The 21,636-nt window shown below is 32.4% G+C and overlaps 1 long non-coding RNA gene across 1 annotated transcript in view; it reads left to right on the forward strand.

Moving 5' to 3' along the window:
* The window catches only part of LOC146993065 (uncharacterized), a 58,568-nt gene that overhangs the window by 30,217 nt on the left and 6,715 nt on the right, over nt 1-21,636 (forward strand). The window contains exons 9-10 of the long non-coding RNA XR_015038594.1: nt 3,418-3,534; nt 5,797-5,912. This is a non-coding gene — a long non-coding RNA (uncharacterized LOC146993065). The remainder of the gene's footprint in view (nt 1-3,417; nt 3,535-5,796; nt 5,913-21,636) is intronic.

A 21,636-nucleotide genomic window follows, 5' to 3' on the forward strand; every position in this document is an offset into this window, starting at 1 on the left:
AATTAGTATATGACTATGTTTCCTTCTAAAGAAAAAGAGTATCTTAGTTTTCTTTAATTTTTGCTCAAAATTTTAGTATGTAGGTAATTACAATAGTGCTTCCAGGAAATTGCATTTAAATTTTTTGCATCATTTCAAAATGCTGTATCATTCAATGGCATTTGATGTCTTTTGGCTTGCTGTATTAAAGCTGGGTTCGAACCCGGGCAGCTAGACAATATGTTCTTTCCCTGAGTGAAATATTGCTATAATTTCATTAAAGTGCCGAAATATTTCAGGATATTTTCTTGTAGATTGGACTAAGCGTTCCTCTCTCATGGATAAGAGTACCTAAGTAAAGAACTTAAAAATAGAAACGGTTCTTACGTTAAAATTCTGAATGAAATATTTCTTTTATGGTTTATGACTTTTGTTTCCAAGATGTTCTTCGAAATCTGTTTTTAGAATGGTGTTTTTGAGCCCTTTCTAAAAAAAAATCTATAAAAATGTATATATGTATAGCTCTTTTAATATTAATATACAGCGAGTTTGATTCTTTCTCTTTTTTGATCTGTTATGTCACTAATTCTGTGTGTGACTTAAGATTGTTTAATATATAACACCTGCTTCAAAGCTAACAGTAAAATTTATTTTGTTTATTTGTCATTTAAAATTACCTGCTTCTTGTCTTTTGGTGCCAAATTTTACCAGCGCTGAAATTATTTACTCTTCTCGAAGATTATTATCCCTTTTATTCTGTGTATCCGTAATAACTGTCTAATTTTTTTTCTTTCATTGTTCATGTTGTACCCATACATTAAAATCCCCCTTCGCTTCCTTTACTTTTGTCGTATTAGGAAAATCATTTGCTTTTCTATCGAATGCAGTCGTGATTTTAGTAACAATGTAGCACATTGCTGGAATTTAAAACAAAGAAGGCTACTTTTGAAGTTTTATATATTAAGAAACAATATTAGATATTTCTGTTTGTGTATAATTATTCTTTAATTTCAAAGTAGTTAAAATCTAATGATTCCTTTCCCCCCCCCTTGGCCTCTTCTAGTGTAATTTGTCATCATTTTTGTGCACTCTTGGATTGCAGAACATGATATCATGAAAGAAAAAGAACGAAGATGAAAAGAATGGAGAAATAGTGCAGAGCAAAAAGACATCTGTGGCTGCTAATTCTTGTTTCATATTAACTTTATTTCCACTAGAAATGCTTGAATGTTATAATTTGTACACTGCATTTCTTCTGCGAGTTTTTCTTTCCCTCTGATACATGCGATGTTATGGCTAAATCCATGCAGTCGTTCGGATGTTTGTTTGTTATCCTGTATCTGAACATTGATTTTTAAAGAGTTCGTTGTTGAAAATCCTCTTTCACACTTTTTAGTAGTTCGAAAGCAGAAATTTATCATTCTGAAAGTTTAACAGGTCATGATTTTTCTGATTTAGGACTATTCAAATGGCTTTTTGTGATATTCTTGATCTTAATTAGGATAAAAATCAGTTACTTTCATTTCTGGATCAGTAGAATTGTTATTTAACATATTTGCAATCTTTTACCATTTTTCTTAAATACTAGTATTATGTAATGGGTTTGAAGTGAATGAAGTAGTTGGCCTAATTTTAAATACACTCAAAACATCTAATTTAGAAACTAACTTAAGCTCGATGAGATTTTCCAAATGTTTGTTTCAGTTTTCTTATATTTCACGCTTTAGTTCTCGAGATTTTCAAAGTGGCAAAACGTACATTACATTATGGTAAAAATGTATATTCCTTATATTTGTGTAATATTTTCACAAAATTAATTTGATTTAAAATGAATATATAATACCTTTAATTCAAAGACTTGAGTTTAGTTCTCTCCTCCCCCTCAAATTAAAGATTTAGTTATTATGTATATAAGAATGGCTAAATCATAAAACCAGGTATGTTCAATAATTTTTTCATAAGTATCGCTTCTGGATTATTAAAATTCTTCTATGAAACTTTTGTAACAAAGCTGGGATGTAACCTAGGCAGCCAGACAGAATGTCCCTTCCCTGAGTGAATATTTCTATCATTTCATTGAAAGTGACCTTATAATATTTCATAATAAACCCTCGTGACACTAATAAATGTATATAGATTTTTTTTAATGTTTATGTGATGCGTGTTTGGTTCTTACAATATTTTGAGCTATTATATATCTAATCCTGTATGTGAATTAAAACAGTCTAATGTAGAATACCTGCTTCAGTGCTCAAAGTAAAGTATCTGAATTATGTTTTACCGTTCATCTGTTTACAGACGTAGGCTGTATTCTACAATTTATGGAATTTCTCTTTATTGGACATCTCACATAGCTGACAAAATTTCATTCCTATGTTTAGGTTTTATAGTACAATACGTTGAGCATATGTAAATTAGTATATGACTATGTTTCCTTCTAAAGAAAAAGAGTATCTTACTTTTCTTTAATTTTTGGTCAAAATTTTAGTACGTAGGTAATTACAATAGTGCTTCCACGAAATTGCATTTAAATTTTTTGCATCATTTCAAAATGCTGTATCATTCAATGGCATTTGATGTGTGTTGGCTTGCTGTGTTAAAGCTGGGCTCGAACCCGGGCAGCCAGACAATATGTTCTTTCCCTGAGTGAAATATTGCTATAATTTCATTAAAGTGCGTAATATTTCAGGATAATTTCTTGTACATTGGACTAAGCATTCCTCTCTCATGGTTAAGCCTACCTAAGTAAAGAACTTAAAAATAGAAACGGTTCTTACGTTAAAATTCTGAATGAAATATTTCTTTTATGGTTTATGACTTTTTTTTCCAAGATGTTCTTTGAAATTTGTTTTTAGAATGGTGTTTTTGAGCCCTTTCTAAAAAAAAAAAAAAATCTATAAAAGTATATATGTATAGTTCTTTTAATGTTAATATATTGTGAGTTTGATCTGTTATGTCACTAATTCTGTGTGTGAGTTAAGATAGTTAAATATATATCACCTGCTTCAAAGCTAACAGTAAAGTTTATTTTGTTTATTTGTCATTTAAAATTACCTGCTTCTTGTCTTTTGGTGCCATCTTTTTACCAGCGCTGAAATTATATACTATTCTCGAAGATCATTATCCCTTTTACTCTGTGTATCCATAATAACTGTCTAATTTTTTTCTTTCATTGTTCATGTTGTACCCATACATTAAAAACCTCCTTCGCTTACTGTACTTCTGTCGTATTAGGAAAATCATTTGCTTTTCTATCGACTGCAGTCATGATTTTATTAACAATGTAGCACGTTGCTGAAATTGAAAACAAAGAAGGCTACCTTTGAAGTTTTATATATCAAGAAACAATATTATATATTTCTGTTCGTGTATAATTATTCTTTAATTTCAAAGTAGTTAAAATCTAATGATACCTTTTCCCCCCTTGACCTCTTCTAGTTTAATTTGTCATCATTTCTGTGCACTCTTCTATTGCAGAACATGATATCATGAAAGAAAAAGAACGAGGATGAAAAGAATGGAGAAATAGTGCAGAGCTAAAAGCATCTGTGGCTGGTAATTCTTGTTTTATATTAACTTTATTTCCACTAGAAATGCTTGAAAGTTATAATTTGTACACTGCATTTCTTCTGCGAGTTTTTCTTTCCCTCTGGTACATGCGATGTTATGGCTAAATCCATGCAGTCGTTCGAATGTTTGTTTGTTATCCTGTATGTGAACATTTATTTTTAACAAGTTCCTTGTTGAATATCCTCTTTTACATCTTTTGGTAGATCAAAAGCAGAAATTTATCTTTTTAGAAGTTTAACAGGTCATGATTTTTCTGATCTAGGACAATTCAAATGGCTTTTTGTGATATTCTTGATCTTAATTAGGATGAAAATCAGTTACTTCCATTTCTAGATCAGTAGAATTGTTATTTAACATATTTGCAATCTTTTACCATTTTTCTTAAATACTAGTATTATGTAATGGGTTTGAAGTGAATGAAGTAGTTGGCCTAATTTTAAATACACTCAAAACATCTAATTTAGAAACTAACTTAAGCTCGATGAGATTTTCCAAATGTTTGTTTCAGTTTTCTTATACTTCATGCTTTAGTTCTCGAGATTTTCAAAGTGGCAAAACGTACATTACATTATGGTAAAAATGTATATTCCTTATATTTGTGTAATATTTTCACAAAATTAATTTGATTTAAAATGAATATATAATACCTTTAATTCAAAGACTTGAGTTTAGTTCTCTCCTCCCCCTCAAATTAAAGATTTAGTTATTATGTATATAAGAATGGCTAAATCATAAAACCAGGTATGTTCAATAATTTTTTCATAAGTTTCGTTTCTGGATTTTTAAAATTCTTCTATGAAACTTTTGTAACAAAAGCTGGGATGTAACCTAGGCAGCCAGACAGAATGTCCCTTCCCTGAGTGAATATTTCTATCATTTCATTGAAAGTGACCTTATAATATTTCATAATAAACCCTCGTGACACTAATAAATGTATATAGATTTTTTTTAATGTTTATGTGATGCGTGTTTGGTTCTTACAATATTTTGAGCTATTATATATCTAATCCTGTATGTGAATTAAGACAGTTTAATGTAGAATACCTGCTTCAGTGCTAAAAGTAAAGTGTTTGAATTATGTTTTACCGTTCATCTGTTTACAGACATAGGCTCTATTCTACAATTTACGGAATTTCTCTTTATTGGACATCTCACATAGCTGACAAAATTTCATTCCTTTGTTTAGGTTTTATAGTACAATACGTTGAGCATATGTAAATTAGTATATGACTATGTTTCCTTCTAAAGAAAAAGAGTATCTTACTTTTCTTTAATTTTTGTTCAAAATTTTAGTACGTAGGTAATTAAAATAGTGCTTCCACGAAATTGCATTTAAATTTTTTGCATCATTTCAAAATGCTGTATCATTCAATGGCATTTGATGTGTGTTGGCTTGCTGTATTAAAGCTGGGCTTGAACCCGGGCAGCCAGACAATATGTTCTTTCCCTGAGTGAAATATTGCTATAATTTCATTAAAGTGGCGTAATATTTCAGGATAATTTCTTGTACATTGGACTAAGAATTCCTCTCTCATGGATAAGACTACCTAAGTAAAGAACTTAAAAATAGAAACGGTTCTTACAATAAAATTCTGAATGAAATATTTCTTTTATGGTTTATGACTTTTTTTCGCTAGATGTTCTTTGAAATTTGTTTTTAGAATGGTGTTTTTGAGCCCTTTCTAAAAAAAAAAAAAAAAAAATCTATAAAAGTATATATGTATAACTCTTTTAATATTAATATATTGCAAGTTTGATCTGTTATGTCACTAATTCTGTGTGTGAGTTAAGATAGTTTAATATATATCAGCTGCTTCAAAGCTAACAGTAAAGTTTGCTTTGTTTATTTGTCATTTAAAATTACCTGCTTCTTGTCTTTTGTTGCCATCTTTTTTCCAGCGCTGAAATTATTTACTCTTTACGAAGATCATTATCCCTTTTATTCTGTGTATCCGTAATAACTGTCTAATATTTTCTTTCATTGTTCATGATGTACCCATACATTAAAAACCCTCTTCGCTTACTGTACTTCTGTCGTATTAGGAAAATCATTTGCTTTTCTATCGACTGCAGTCATGAATTTATTAACAATGTAGCGCGTTGCTGAAATTGAAAACAAAGAAGGCTACCTTTGAAGTTTTATATATCAAGAAACAGTATTATATATTTCTGTTCGTGTATAATTATTCTTTAATTTCAAAGTAGTTAAAATCTAATGATACCTTTTCCCCCCTTGACCTCTTCTAGTTTAATTTGTCATCATTTCTGTGCACATTTGGATTGAGAACATGATATCATGAAAGAAAAAGAACGAGGATGAAAAGAATGGAGAAATAGTGCAGAGCTAAAAGCATCTGTGGCTGGTAATTCTTGTTTTATATTAACTTTATTTCCACTAGAAATGCTTGAATGTTATAATTTGTACATTGCATTTCTTCTGCGAGTTTTTCTTTCCCTCTGGTACATGCGATGTTATGGCTAAATCCATGCAGTCGTTCGAATGTTTCTATGTTATCCTGTATATGAAGATTTATTTTTAACAAGTTCCTTGTTGAATATCCTCTTTTACATCTTTTGGTAGATCGAAAGCAGAAATTTATCTTTTTAGAAGTTTAACAGGTCATGATTTTTCTGATCTAGGACAATTCAAATGGCTTTTTGTGATATTCTTGATCTTAATTAGGATGAAAATCAGTTACTTCCATTTCTAGATCAGTAGAATTGTTATTTAACATATTTGCAATCTTTTACCATTTTTCTTAAATACTAGTATTATCTAATTTTAAATACACTCAAAACATCTAATTTAGAAACTAACTTAAGCTCGATGAGATTTTCCAAATGTTTGTTTCGGTTTTCTTATACTTCACGCTTTAGTTCTCGAGATTTTCAAAGTGGCAAAACGTACATTACTTTATGGTAAAAATGTATATTCCTTATATTTGTGTAATATTTTCACAAAATTAATTTGATTTAAAATGAATATATAATACCTTTAATTCAAAGACTTGAGTTTAGTTCTCTCCTCCCCCTCAAATTAAAGATTTAGTTATTATGTATATAAGAATGCCTAAATCATAAAACCAGGTATGTTCAATAATTTTTTCATAAGTTTCGTTTCTGGATTTTTAAAATTCTTCTATGAAACTTTTGTAACAAAAGCTGGGATGTAACCTAGGCAGCCAGACAGAATGTCCCTTCCCTGAGTGAATATTTCTATCATTTCATTGAAAGTGACCTTATAATATTTCATAATAAACCCTCGTGACACTAATAAATGTATATAGATTTTTTTTAATGTTTATGTGATGCGTGTTTGGTTCTTACAATATTTTGAGCTATTATATATCTAATCCTGTATGTGAATTAAAACAGTCTAATGTAGAATACCTGCTTCAGTGCTAAAAGTAAAGTGTTTGAATTATGTTTTACCGTTCATCTGTTTACAGACGTAGGCTCTATTCTACAATTTACGGAATTTCTCTTTATTGGACATCTCTCATAGCTGACAAAATTTCATTCCTTTGTTTAGGTTTTATAGTACAATACGTTGAGCATATGTAAATTAGTATATGACTATGTTTCCTTCTAAAGAAAAAGAGTATCTTACTTTTCTTTAATTTTTGTTCAAAATTTTAGTACGTAGGTAATTAAAATAGTGCTTCCACGAAATTGCATTTAAATTTTTTGCATCATTTCAAAATGCTGTATCATTCAATGGCATTTGATGTGTGTTGGCTTGCTGTATTAAAGCTGGGCTCGAACCCGGGCAGCCAGACAATATGTTCTTTCCCTGAGTGAAATATTGCTATAATTTCATTAAAGTGCATAATATTTCAGGATAATTTCTTGTACATTGGACTAAGCATTCCTCTCTCATGGATAAGACTACCTAAGTAAAGAACTTAAAAATAGAAACGGTTCTTACGTTAAAATTCTAAATGAAATATTTCTTTTATGGTTTATGACTTTTTTTTCCAAGATGTTCTTTGAAATTTGTTTTTAGAATGGTGTTTTTGAGCCTTTTCTAAAAAAAAAAAAAATCTATAAAAGTATATATGTATAGTTCTTTTTATGTTAATATATTGTGAGTTTGATCTGTTATGTCACTAATTCTGTGTGTGAATTAAGATAGTTTAATATATATCACCTGCTTCAAAGCTAACAGTAAAGTTTATTTTGTTTATTTGTCATTTAAAATTACCTGCTTCTTGTCTTTTGGTGCCATCTTTTTACCAGCGCTGAAATTATATACTCTTCTCGAAGATCGTTATCCCTTTTACTCTGTGTATCTATAATAGCTGTCTAATTTTTTTCTTTCATTCTTCATGTTGTACCCATACATTAAAAACCTTCCCTTATTGATAGCCCTAGTGTGCTTTGCCATAGTTAAATACACCACATGAAATTGAGGACCACGGTGCAAATTCAAAGAATTTGTAGTATTCGTTCTTTAACAAAACTTTTCAGAATAACTTAGATTTTCGTAGATTTTGTGAGTCGAAATAAATAATCCATTAATTAATCCACTTGCTCTGATTTGATTTACGTTGATACGGCGGGGAAAAATATGGTATCACAGAGCTTTGAACTTAGACCAAGGGTTTCTTAAACTTTTTTCAGTCGTGACCCCTTTTTATTATTGCGATTTTTTTCGCAATCCCCAGGATCCCATAATATTTACAAAACGTTTTGTGGAACCCTCATAAGTATTGCGCAAATCCGACACAGGCGTCATTGTAACTGTCATTTTTTTCACTTGTACTGTAAAATACTATTGCAATTTTAGGTCATTCGCTTTAATTTCTAATTTTAAGTCATAGAACAATGTGAAAATTTTAAATAAGTAACAAGCGGAATGACAGCGTTACTGCAAAGCAAGGAAAGTGAATGTTTATATTATAAAAAGTATGTGCCGAAACGTTTTTTTTTCTTTGTCTGTATGATCTTATCTTTATCTATTTTCAGATACATTGTGTAAAAATATTTGGTAACTGTAAAAGTATTATAATAAGAAATATCAAAAGTGCTAAAATGCTTGGTGACCTCCTGCTGCAGGTCCCGCCACCCACAGTTTAAGAAACCTTGCTCTAGACCAATCGTGAAATTCGGTCTTCGACACCGGCTCGAGCAGGCACAAAATGGTATTAAAGCGGAATTTACACCGACTGCTATTTCGCGCATGAGCAAAATGATGTTATGGCTGGATGGATAGCTAGTTCCCTCTGCGGTCTGAGGAAGTGACCCCCGCTTTGGCGAAGTTTTCGTTTCTAAGATGCGTGTACTTTGATTGGACCTCGAGTCTGAGCTCTCCGGTACTAACACCACATCTACACCTGATCCGATTTTATCCGTACCTGTGGCTTTTGGAACCACCAGGTGTAAGAATTGGAGGCTCCCTTCAGCCCACCTGGACACAAGTGTCCCCATAGCTCAAAAGAAGGGACCCCGTATCTCCACAAACGAGGGCAGCCAGTAACCCAGCCACCCCCAAAACAACAAACAAAAATACTAAATCAGAACTATATAAGCACATCTAACACAATATTACAGACTAACAAACAAACAAAAAAATCCATAAACACAAATTCACTCTATAGATATCTAAAACCCATATAAATACAAAATTCAATTTTAACAAAAGATTCCTACTAGCGCCCTATTTTCATTCATAAACTTCATTAGAGCAATAGAATATGATTTAAAAACTTTAAAATTAATCACACTTACATTAAAATCAGTAATGTTAAAAATCTGTCTAATAGGGGCTGTTAATCTACAATCAACCACGAAATGCCTAGCATCACCATCAACCTGACAACTATTACATAATTTATTTTTCTGCAGATTAAATCGGTTGAAATAGAACGGAAACCTACCATGTCCAGTTAAAACCTGATTAACATCAATACTGTTCATAAATTTAATTTTATTTGTGGTTTTAATTAGTTCCATAAATCCTTTGTTTTTAGGTGAAGAAAACCACTGTATTTTCCATTTGTTAACGTAAAATTTTTTCATTCTTCGAATTGCAATTCTCTTCGAACCTGTTACTTCAATATCCATTGCAATGACATTTGAGACCGCCTGCTTGGCCAGGCTGTCGGCCCTCTCATTATCAATAAAGCCTATATGGGCTTTAACCCAATGTAACTTAATATTTAAATATGAACTCAAATTTTCTAAATGACCCTTAATTTCGACAATTAATGGATTGAAATTGTCTGGGCGGGAGATTGTATGGAGAAGTGACAGGCAGTCAGTATAAATAGTCAGTGTGAACCACCAGGTGTACCGAACTTATCCGTACCGCTGTGTTGGAGCTTTCTAATTCCGGGTCTTTTATTTGTCTTCTCCTTCCTTTCTCCATTCAGAAATGCGGTCAAGACTCATTTATGTGAGTTGCCCTCGGAGGTTTACAAGGTAGTTGGGTGAATCTTCGGATTATGGTAACTTGGCGATTTTTTGGCAAAACTTTGGCAACCAACCCTGCTACAGAATCTTCTATTTTTTTTTTTTTTTTTTTTTTCGGGGGGGGACGCCATTTTGTTTTCACGAAGAAAAGGTATGCATATATATATATTTTATTCAACATTTTTCCAACTATCTGCTAGCCGAATTACGCTTATGCTAGAACTTTTATGGAACAAAAGTGCTTAATCATGACGAAGATTAGGTGAGAAATTGGGAGTGCAGAATCGCCCACTGCTTCGCGTGTTTTTAAGAATTACACATACGCAGTATCCATGTACACGTCGACCTATTTTCACTTAAAAATCACCTCAGAATTGCACAAAAATGGCATTGCGCACACGCTTGACTTTATCCAGGTACACATCGACCTATTTTCACTTAAAAAGTCAAAAAAAAAATTCACAAAAGTCCAATTCTTCTTACTCTTGTAAACCCCCCCCCCGGGGGTCGATGTAGAGAATTCTGCGAAGCTACTGGCTAGGATCTGTACCTAGGCAGTCTCGGCCACGGGGGTATAAAATTTATGAACTTGGTGGTTGAAGGCTCTGGGAAAAGTCACTTATTGGCTGGCCTCGGTGTCTGGCATGTCCTAGCGCGGCGTGGTGCTAGTAACCCGGGGGTTATCCCCCGGCGTCGCTGGGTAATGTCCCGCTGCGACGGGCTCGCCCGAGCGACTGGTAGGAGCATTAGACGACCGGTGCTGCCTGGTGTCATATCCAGGTGGTGCGCGGCTCTCCCGGAGGGTAATAGTGGAGGTTGAACCTCCACGACGTGCCCAAAGGGAGAGTCGACCTGCAGTGAGATTAAGTTTCCTCGGAGCAGGGAAGCCGAAACACCATAGTTACTCTTGTAAAAAGCGTCAAACAAATAAGTGGGCGATTCTGCACTTTAGCAGCGAAATTGTTTTAAAGGGTTCATTAGCTAAAATCACGATCGAAATTTTCCGGAAATGTCACATGACATGTCTCATGATCTCTCATTTCTCTGAGACAAAATAATCTGTGATTCGAACTGTGTACTTCTCAGATTATTGCTAAAGTCCTAGCTAGTAACCTTTATCGCCTTACCAAAATGTCGCCAAACTACCTGTTACCATATTCCAAAGATGAGCCGGTAGTTGAGTGTTTGGCTCAGTTACCATCCGATATCGGTTCAATATCCATCAGATATTGTGATGTTAATATGACTACGTGTTCTTATTGGAATGGAGGTTTCTTCTAAAGAAATAATATTGTGATAATTACCAGTAGATTATTTATGCCTATTTTTCATTTGCTAGGTTTTTAAGATGTTTCTAGAAAACGTACTTTTTTTTAAGTAAGCGAAAGTTTTCTTAGCCCAAATGGGCGTTCACCTCAAAACAAGATTTTCCATCGAATTATTATAAAAGTCTGAAACACTTTTCAAATTTTGTCACCAAATTTTACCTCCCTGTATTATATTTAAAGAAACTAAATAATGAATCAACGTGAAAGAATGTTTCTCGCATTGTGACAAATAACGGTACTTAGAATCGTCAAATTTTGAATGACATAGTTCTCCACCCGAACATGGGCACCTCTAAGCTCGAACTTGGAATTTGTTTTATTGTCCGTTTCATATTCTGTAAAACTTTAACGAATTTTTTATTAAAACCTCAATAATTTCAAAACGAGTAGTGGCAACACTGTAGGGAACAGAACATATCTCCAGCGCGGGGACTGTCTATCGGAAATTCTAAAGCTACGTTGCTTTTAAATATTTTTAGCCTAAGGGACATCAGCCCAAATGCTTTCGAAACGTGTATGTATCTGTAAATGAAAAAAACCGTCTATTTGGGCGTAATATAAAATCTGAACTTTTTCAGATTTTTTTAGATTTATTATTAAGTTTCTAAGTTTACAGGCACTCTTTCTTTTCTTTTATGTGATGTTTGAAAGTCTGTAGTGCACTTATAATTCTTTGTATAGAATAAGGTCAAGCGTATTTATTCGATTCGAATGCGCTAAAGATTATATAAGAATTTTAATTTGCCCATTTGTAGAAAGCATTTTTAATAGACAATACAGCTCCTAAGAAGCATAAATTAAAATGAATTAAAAGTTTAAAAATAATTATTTTTGATAAATTAAATTTATAAATAATTAAAAATTATTAAAATATGTACAATTCAAAGATAATTCATTTAAAACAAATAGTCATAAAATTAAATCATAATATAAGTTATAAATTAAAATAAAATAATTTGTAAACTTTATTATTTGTAAATTATTATGGTGACGTACATCAAAACATTTTAGAAGTGATTTATATTCAGATTTTCGAGAAAGCATCTTGCTGAATATCATAATTTTCGAGTATTAATATAAGAATTAAGTTACTTAAATTGTGAGAATAATTGTTGTACTGTTGATTGCTACGAATAGCAAAGCATGTACAGAGAAATTTTACTTGCAAATTAGTAACTTTCTTTCCCTTTAAAATCACTTCACTAACTGATAGATTGACACTTTATACCAAAATTGAAGAATAGAGCTGCAGTATGTAAAACTAAGTAATTTCATTTGATTATTGATGATTTTAGAGTAAACGTTTTTTCAGTTTCTGTCTGAAACACTGGGCAAAAATTATGTATTTTTCGTCATTCTTAAGTATTAATAAATATGTATTTTAAATATATATTTACATATTTCGGATTATTTGCAATTTTTTATATTGTTGGGGAGATAAAAAAAAGACTCGTGGTGGGGAATTTGTGTCATAAACAAAAGCCACGAATCTGACTCGTGGTAAAGAATGTGTGTCATAAACAACAGCCACGAGTCTGACTCGTGATGAGGAATTTGTGCATGAAATGCCACGTATTATTATTAGAACAAGCAATTGGAGTTATTCTGCATCGAATATTTTTCCTTTGATTGTAACGTCAGTATATTTTTTCAGTTATTTCTGACGAAACTGGATGATCTCTTACTTTAGTTCCCTGTAAAGTTCGTTACGTTCTCACGTTTCAAATATAATTTCGTATAAGGAATTAAAAACCTTTTATACCCATCATGCCAACTCTTATACCCATCATGCCAAACTCTTATACCCATCATGCCAAACTCTTATACCCATCATGCAATATACTCTTATATACGAATTTTATTATGAGAAATTTTTATTTAGAACTGGACGAATGGAATTGAAAATGTATGAAGATTATTTAATTACAAAGAAAGTTCTTGAAAAATTCAATATTCATTTAATACATCCTTCCAATAGATTTGGTTTTGTTTTTGATAAATGTAATCCAACTGTTGATGTGTTTGATATTTATACAGATGGTTCTGTGGTCGTTGGGAGCGTAAGAACTGCCTTTGTTGTTTTTTACTATGGAACTGAGGTGGATTATAGAATGTTTACGTCGAACATATATATTTCAGTTTTCCAGGCAGAAAGTGAAGCGTTGAAACAAGCCTTATTATGGATTAAAAATACCTTGTTTATACCCACGTCTGTAAATATTTACACTGACTGCCAGACAATTTCAATCCATTAATTGTCGAAATGAAGAGCCATTTAGAAACTTTGAGTTCATATTTATATTAAGGTACATTGGGTTAAAGCCCATATAGGCTTTATTGGTAATGAGAGGGCCGACAGCCTGCCCAAGCAAGCGGTCTCAAATGTCAGTGCAATGGATATTGAAGTAACAGGTTCGAAGATAATTGCAATTCGAAGAATAAAAAAATTTACGTTAACAAATGGAAAATACAGTGGTTCTCTTCACCTGAAAACAAAGCATTTATGGAACTAATTAAAATCACAAATAAAATTAAATGTATGAACAACATTGATGTTAATCAGGTTTTAACTGGACATGGTAGGTTTCCGTTCTATTTCAACCGATTTGGTGTGGTGTATTTAATTACGGCAAAGCACACTAGGGCTATCTGCCTAAGGGGAGGGATGCCTTCGTGGAGGACTTTCTAAGGGAAACTGGCTCGTATACACGTTACACATGGGGAAAACCACGAAAACACCCATGCAGCCAGCCCGTTCGCGGGATTCGAACCTCAGACCGAACTACCGGTGTTCAGCGACTTTACTGCTCGGCCGCTGGTGAACCTTCAACCGATTTAATCTGTAGGAAAATAAATTATGTAATAGTTGTCAGGGTGATGATAATGCTAGGCATTTCGTGGTTGATTATAATTTAACAGTCCAAATTAGACAGATTTTTAACATTACTGATTTTAATGTAAGTGTCATTAATTTTAAAGTTTTTAAATCATATTCTATTGCTCTAATGAAGTTTATGAATGAAAATAGGGCGCTGGTAGGAATCTTCTGTTAAAATTGAATTTTGTGTTTATGTGGGTTTTGGATATCTGTGGTGTTCTATGTTGTGAATTTGTGTTTATGGATTTTTTTTGTTTGTTTGTTAGTCTGTAATATTGTGTTAGATGTGCTTATTTATTTTTGATTTAGTATTTTTGTTTGTTGTTTGGGGATGGCTGGGTTACTGGCTGCCTTCTTTTGTGGAGATACGGGATTCCTTTTTTTTGAGCTATGGGGACACTCGTGTCCAGGTGGGCTGAAAGGAGTCTCCAATTCTTACAATTCTTACCCATCATGCAATTATTTTTGTCAACCGATCAATTGATTATGATTTTGCATTTGAAATCATTTCTTGCCTCGTTTGCAGTGATCATTACCATCTTCTAAATAGTAAATCTACAACTGACATGTACATACAGATCCCCCAAAATACCTTCATTTCGTCGATTGTGAATGAATTCATTTTGCTACGGTTTTTTAATCTGTACCTATTGGATTCAAATGTCAAATGTTCTAGAAATTCCTTGCCAAACATTTCCAGTGGTGTTTTGGCTTCATAAGCAGTAAATTTTGGTTTCAATTCACTCTTTTCGGTAGATTTTTATCTACCCACTCCACAGATTTCTCAAACTAACATGTAAAATAAAATGTCATAAATTACTAATTATGAATAATAAATGGCAGTATAAGAAAATGTAAGCAATATTATATGATGTTTAACTATGAGAAATTGTACTAACTTGGAAACAGAAGTAGCAGTTGTACTGACTTGGAAAAAGAAATACAAGCCATTTTCCAAATAGCAATGCTTTACTTAGTGATGCTATACAGCCATCTATGATCGACAGTTGAAAGTTCTAATTTATAGAATGAATAAACTCAGGAATGGAATTCGTTAAGGCATTTAGAGAAGAATAAACAAATTTACACTTTTTTCTACTAGAGTGGACATGATGCGAGTGAACTTGTTAGTAACTAGAGTGGACTTGTTAAGTAACTTAATAAATCCCAACGGACTCTATAATTGGATATAAAAAATTTGAGCTGGTCTTGTTTTATTCTGTATAACTAAGAACATTTTCGTACTTTCATCTAAAATATATTTAGTGGAAATTTTTCTTTCTGGAATAGCCTTTCTTTCCGTATGATATTTTCATATGCAATTACATTTTACTTGTTGTTTATTTCCGTAGTTTCAATGCGTAAGCAGCACATATCTCGAATTATGCAAGCTTAACACTTTTTCTAACGTACCTATACTTTTTCTAATATGGTTCATTAATAAAGAAATTTCTAGAGTTCTAAATAGTCAATCGATAATTAACAAGCATTGGGCAATAGATAATTTTACTTTATGAAAAATGTAATCGTATTTGCTAAAATAATGATAAATTCAAGAAAAGAATTTAATATATGCCAGGAAATTCTGGCCAATAGAAAATATTTTCTAAATCCATCAGAATGAAATCAGATCCCTGATATGTTTTTCTTTTCTTGGTTATCCACCGTTGTCTCTCTCGCAGTACTTAGTTTGTTGTTTCACTTTCAACAAAGTCGCTATTTATAGTTTTCTGTTGAAAGAAACTCCTGCTGAAATATCAGCATAATTATAATTATAATAAGAAATAGTATTTTTAGAATATCTGTTCCATGCTAACCAATATCGGCAAGGTCGCTATTTATAATTTCATGTTGAAAGAACTTTCTACTAATATCGGTTTCGAATAATAGTTTTAAAGCTCATAACAGTGGCAGTTTCTAAAGAAAAGTAACTAATTGCTTACTGTACAATAGATTTCATCTTCAATTTTTAAGTGTCTTATTTTTAATTTCATGGCAACAAGTAACATCGTTCATAGTTTTAAAACTGTGTACTACCGAAAACAAAAGTTCTACTAGCTGGCAATACCGCCAGATGAGTGGGCAAAGCGAAATTTTTAAGTTCTATGTACACCTGAGAAGTATTAAACATATACGATATACTAACAACGTTAAACTGGCCATTTTCGATGTACCTTTTGTCAAAATCCTATGTAGATACATGTTTGAAATTTTTTTGTGTGTAATTAAAGTATACCTATATGATTACACTTAAATGAGATTTTGAATTTTAGAGCAATGTACAGAATATTTTGTTAGGCATAGTAAAATTTAGCCCTTTTCTCACACAAAAATATTTTTAAAATTTGTTTTCTTAGTTTTTCAAAAAGCTCAGTAAATATTAGGAAACTTAACAAATAAGCCATAAACAGTTTAGCTATCTGTGAGCAAGTTCCTGAGAAAAGGTACATCGAGTATAAAAAAATCACGTTTGAAGAATAACGCGTTTTTATGTAAAAATCCTTATCAAAGCATTCGATGACAAATTAAAACTAGATTTTTTACAGTTCTAATTCTCATAGAAATTAAAGAATGGTATTTTTAGAAAGATAAATGTGTAAAGAATTTGAAAATGCAAAAATATGAAATCGCCATTTTTTTGAAGATTTTTGGGTTCTAACACCCCTGAAGGCCTAATAAATTTGCATTTATTTTCTGTTGTATTGATTTAGCGTTTTGATACTGCTAGCTAGTTTCGGGGTGAAATTCGTCTGGTATACTGAAAGGTTAGAATAGTATTTCGAATTGAGACAAAATGACAAATAACAAAATAAACAACTTAAAAGTAGTGTCTTTAAATATCTATTAACTTAATTTTAAAATTTTTGTAACAAACTTTCCCGGAAGATGCCGCTACCTTCCTGTTCGCTTTATTACAGCAAAGTATAAGTAGGACCATTACGTCGCTACTTTCGAGTCTTGCAAATTTCTTTGCTCTTGATGAAGAGGTACCTGTTTTTCCTCGAAATCGATTGAGATTTTTGTCTAAATCTACGCGAAAATCAAGGTTGTTTCTTTACTAATTTTAGATAAAATGAGTTTATTGTTACAACACTTAATGCTGCAAATTCGAAAGAATGTAACATTAATGTATAAACGAGTGTACACAAAAGTACTTCCGCTATCTTTTTACTCATAAGTGCTTCAGTGCAACAAGGAAAAGTACTTTGTCGAGTGATTACCGCGTATTACTGTACGTTCTTAGACAAGTGGTCATACAGTAATAATTTCTCATTTATCTTGAATGCAGATATCATTGTAATTGTTACCGATATCTATGAGCAATGTAAAGAGTCCATGGTGGGGAATCCTACCCGAATTTACCAGTCATAGGTAGTGTACCCAAACGTACTGTTATAAAGATAAATGATAATAAGGAACATTTCAAAATGGCACATAATTAGTGGCAATGCGGAGAATAAAGAGATTTTCCTTAAATGAAATTTGAGAACAGATATTAGCAGTTCTGATGTTTCAGAAGCTTTTATGTATTTACTAAGATGGGAATGTAAGGCAATGAAAGAGTTCTGAGAAAATGAAAGAGAATGAAGTCCTAGTACCAAATTGTGACGAAGATTTTTGACTGTTTCATTGTGCACTTTTTTCTAACATTTTCAGTATATTTTCTGTTTAATCTATTGAGTCTCTTATTAAAAAAAAGGAGATCTGAAGCATGTTTCTCTTTCTTTGAAATAGTAATTAAATATTTTCTAGAAGTTTGAACTTTTTCGCTGAGAAACAGGTTCGAAATTTTTTTCATCTCGTTTTAAAATCCATGATAAATAAACGGAAAATTAAAAGAAAAAACTGGAAAAACAGTTGAAGGACTGAATTATCATAAATCTGAAGAACAAGAAGGAAACTCTGGGGACACCATGACTTCCTTCTACGGCCTATTAAATTGAACATATTTTTTTTTCTGCATTTCATTTAAACTTATTTCCTCGAATTTTTCCTGTAACCGCTTACAAGGATTATGAAGCTAGGATATATATATATATACTATGCCCAATCGAAAATTTAATTGGAAACGGATTTCCGGGTGAATACACAGGTCGCGGAGATGGTTTGTTTATTTGTTTATGGCAAAGCGCACTCGGGTTATCTGCTTAAGACTAGGGCCTTTCCAGTGGAAACTGGCTTGTATACACGTTGTACATGGGGAAAACCACGAAAATATACGTGCTACCAGTCCTTTCACGGGGCTCCGAGTCAAACTACGAGTGTTCAGCGAATTTACCGCTTGTAGTCCCAAGTAGCAGACGTGCAGAATAATCCCATCTTGTCTTCAAGATTGCCTAACAAATTAGCAATTTCTTTGTCACGATACTAGTAAGGAAACTGTTCAGAGTATATTGTTTAAAGCTAAGACTTAAGTTTTATTTTTAAATAACACTTTGGAGATTTGTTTTTCCTTTTATGTGAACTTAAAATTTAACCTTTGTTAAAATATCCCTCGAAAGAGAACTTGTTGTTCAAGAAAGAGAGCTGAAAAGTATGTTCGTTACCTCGTTTAAATTAAGATTTTTAAAATAAAGTATTGAATTTTTTAACATATAAATATCATTTGAAGCAAACTGAAAAAAGGATGATGAAATTTAATTTGTACGAGAACAATAAAATTGTAGAACTAATACTAATATTACATTTCAAACTCAAATTGATTTTGCATTCATTCCATTTCATTCATGTCTTTTTTTGATCGGTCCTTTAAAAGACGCTTAAGCGCTGTTTTATCGTATTTGAAAAATCAGTTCCATTCAAACAGCAATTAATGTAAATCATCTATGACGCAAAATATAAAAATAAATAATTTAAATACTTTTATGCATCTCCAATTGAGAAAACGGGCAGATAAACTGTTAGTCTATTATCTAAATTTAGAATCTTTCGTCGAAAGGAATTCAACAATCGATACCCTATTACCCCCTCCTTAGAGCCTTTGATTTAGTATTTCTACTCTTTCACATCAGCTGCGATCATTCCTATGCACCTTTGGCGAAATAAATGTGAACAGAAAATAAAACTCGTCATTTTCTTGACAAAAATTGCATCGGATTCAGCCCCCCTCCCGGAGATACGCATCTTCTGTGAATAAAAGAGATCAAATAACAATCGCGAAATAAAATTCAGACAAATTACAGATCACATGCAAATAAACGCGTCAGTTCGTATTTTTTATGCAAATGCAGTGGGCTCGTAAGAAAAGATAATAATAATGGAGGCTCATCCGTCAGCTCTTTTATGAGCGCTTAGCATAATAACCTGCTCGTTTCATAGATGGCGCTGAGTGTTATTACTCCGTTTATTGCGCTTCTCAGTGATACTGTATTCTAGTTTTGTTGTATTGCTTAGTTCTTTGAAAATGGCAAACGTGCTTCCGGAATAAAGTTCTTTTCTCGGCTGTGAAATCCATTTTCTCATCCGAGAGTAATTTTAATGGCTGTTTTTAAAATTCATTTTTCTTTCTTCTGTTTCTCAGATCTCTTAGGATGGGTCAAATGCTATCTCGTTATAATGCTATTTTTATTTTAAGTTTCTTTTTGTTGATGTTTAAAATCTTTCCACCATTTCGCAAAATTTATTTACCTTTGTGTGCTTCAGCCTTCGTCTGGCTTGAAAATGTATCGGAATATGTTAAATTTAAAAACGTTAAATTTAAAAACTGCGTAGAATTTTACTCTGAAGAACAACTTCATCCAAAAAAAAAAAAAAATAAATAAATAAATAAATAAATAAATAAAAGTTTTATATGTAACAAAATTGCAATTAAATAAGCAATATCTCTTAATTCAAGTAATTTCAAGCTATTATGACGTGTCACACGACATGGTTCTCACACCGCAGACTCAATAATTCCTTCCAGTTAACAGTAAGAGACACAACTTTACGACCGGTATCAGGAGATTTTAGCGTTCTGCTCTGTGTCTGTAGTCACTGCCTCTCTTTCAAAGCCTCTCGATTTCAGGAGGGCTGACGAATCAATGATCTTGTTTTTCCTCTGATCGTTCCAGATATAACGAATCAGAGGATATAAAATACATTTGAAAAATTAGAAGACTGGCTAGTTCAGTCTGAAGATTTTTTCCATAGGAACAAGACCTTAGAATGCTCTTGAACCGTCCACTAGAGAGACTCTCGTTAGCAGGTTCCTCACACCCTACTTCACTACAATCACTGTTCTATGCTATCCATGAATTACATATATGCAAAGAGTTTCTCATAATTGTACAAAATGTTTTGAGTTTAAAAGGCAGTAAGTAAGCACGCAATCTCACAAACGTACCAGTCATTATACGGAGTCTGATGCGCTACCTGCCTAGCCACCCACAAACGTTTCCTCACATTTGCATAGATAATGCAAGTTTGACATGCTGCATTCATGTGAAGGAAATTGAAAATGTTAGCTAGAACAGCCAATTATTATATATATTATTGATTTACGTATTTATTATAAGAAACAATCATCATGTGTATTGAGTGTTTGTATTGAGAATACGGCAAAGCACACTAGGGCTATCTGCCTAAGGGGACGGATGCCTTCGTGGAGGACTTTCGAAGGGAAACTGGCTCGTATACACGTTACACATGGAGAAAACCACGAAAACGCCCATGCAACCAGCGCATTCGCGGGATTCGAACCTCAGACCGAACTACCAGTGTTCAGCAGTTCTACCGCTCGGCCGCTGGTGGGCAAGAAATAATCATCACCCGCAATATATTAGAGATCATTCTCAAAATTAGCCTTTTATTTTCATTCTTAAGCACGTTTAAATGAGCAGTGTATATGTCTTTTTACCTATGAATTTTACTTTTTTGTGCGAGACAAAAATATTCATAAAACAAGCATAATCTTACGAATTTTGTATTTCGATAGGTTATTAAATAACCCTTTGGCCTGTAACCACGAATCTGACTCGTGGTAAAGAATTTGTGTCATAAACAAAAGCCACGACTCGTAGTGAGGAATTTGTGCATAAAATGTCGCGTATTATTATTAGAACAAGCGATTGGAGTTATTCTACATCGAATATTTTCCCTTTGATTGTAACGTCAGTATTTTTTTTTTTTTTTTTCAGTTGTTTCTGACGAAACTGGATGATCTGTTACTTTAGTTCCCCGTAAAGCATCGTTACGTTCACACGTTTCAAATATAATTTCCTATAAAGAAATAAAAAATTCTTATACTCATCATGCCAAACTCTTATACACATCATGCAATTATTTTTTTTAACTGATCAATTGATTATGATTTTACACCCCAGACGTCTTAAAATGACTATTTGTACGTAAACATTGTTTATTATCTCACAATTCCTTTCGTTACAGTGAAATAATATGTCATGAAAATTATACATTTAGCGCCAGTTCGAGTAGTTGGCTGAATAGTTGAATGGCAGGACTCGCGACCGAATGTCTTGTTTACTA

This window comes from Stegodyphus dumicola, chromosome X1 (assembly GCF_044657685.1).
Source record: "Stegodyphus dumicola isolate Sdum_Otavi_A_Nest chromosome X1, ASM4465768v1".
Classification (NCBI taxonomy): Eukaryota; Metazoa; Arthropoda; class Arachnida; order Araneae; family Eresidae; genus Stegodyphus; species Stegodyphus dumicola.